Genomic DNA, 1693 nt, shown 5'->3' on the forward strand with positions numbered 1-1693 from the left:
GAACTTTCCAAGAGCACGGAAAACCCAAAGGACTCAACTCTTTCAAAAGCTTTTTTCATAAACTCAACGTCGTAATAACCTACCCTCTAACACGCATCATTTCAATTTATGAAAATCTATCTCCTTTAAATATTTCCTTCGATCATCAATAAGCCCTTTTTCTCTTTTCCATCGTTTAGCCAACTTTTATCTTCTGATCTTATATTTATATACAATAATATTACTTTTGTTTTTATATTAAATGAGTGACATTTCGTTTTTTAGATTATTCGATTTCTACGATAATAAAAAAAAATAAAAAAAATTTTAAGGTTTATTTTTAAAAAATTATAAAAAGGGTGGATACCTTGTAAATTTTATGAACAAAAAAAAAAAGTAATAAAACTAAATTAAATGGTAATATTTAAATTTGTAAATTATTTATTGGATTAATAGATTTTTATAATTTTTTATTTTAGAATATGTAAAAAGAAAAAAAAATGATTTGTTCTTAAGATAAAGAAATAATTTTTAGAATTTTAAAAAATTACTATTATTTTTATTTGTATAAATCGTTTATACTTTTTAAGATACTTTCTGTTGAGATAAAATACAAAAAAAAAACTGAAGAGAACGATGTAAATAAAAAAAGAAAAAATTTGTAGGATTCAGAACAATGATGATTATTATTATAAATTAAAATAGGGGAAATATGAAATAGATCGTACAGTAGTACGCATTGTTCAAACGGATTTCAGTGATTCTTTTGATATTTGCGAGTACCCGAGCGGAAACTTGGCGTAATAATTCCCATCTGCCTTTGCAGATTTTCTTTTTTATTCGCGAGCAACGAGACACACTTCTGCTCTTTATTCCGTCAATTTCATTTTCCCGGGTTGTTCAACGTGATCTTATAACTTACGATCCGATTTTAATCCCAAACGTTTTTTTTCTATCTTTACCTATTTTTCTTTTTCTTTCCTTTTCTATTTATTCTCGCTAAATAATTTTATTAAAATTCGCTGTAAATTAAGTTTAAATAATTTCGTCGCTCGTGTACGTCATATTTTTTTTAATTAAACACGCGCTTCTATTCGTATAATATCAATAATTGTCTTTTTATTTTCATCTTTAAAAACAAACAAACAAAAAGAAAAAAAGATTATATAGTTGCTGAAAATATATGATCAAAATTGTAAATAAAATATGACATTTTGTTTCATTAAAATCATTTGAAGTATTGGCAAGCACCTGTACAAATGTTCTCTCTCTCTTTTTTTCGAAACAGAAAGTGATTTACGATAATCTATCATTTTTTTTGAACTAAAAATAAATTAACGAACTGTTGGATTCATCGTTCGCGAATCAAATATTGAAATTGATTATTTGAAAAATTAAAAACAAATAAAATAATATGATAATCCTTAGGTTAAAAGACAATTTATTGTATTTATATCAGTTTGAAATATTTCCATTTGATTTTAAAAAGATTCTTACATTTTCTAATACAATATTGTCATTTATATTTCATTCTGCGTAATATTGTTCTATTAATTATTTAATTTTTAATACAATAATAAAAAAAAAATGAAGAAATAATAAATCGTAGTAATAAATAAAACAAGATACTTTATATTCGGTAAATTTTTTTAGCAGTAGGTTTCAGTCAGTTGTAAATATACGAAATTGGGTTGAAAGGTATTGATTCTTAACA

Source organism: Polistes fuscatus, unplaced genomic scaffold, assembly GCF_010416935.1.
Source record: "Polistes fuscatus isolate 324 unplaced genomic scaffold, CU_Pfus_HIC Scaffold4, whole genome shotgun sequence".
NCBI classification, from domain to species: Eukaryota; Metazoa; Arthropoda; class Insecta; order Hymenoptera; family Vespidae; genus Polistes; species Polistes fuscatus.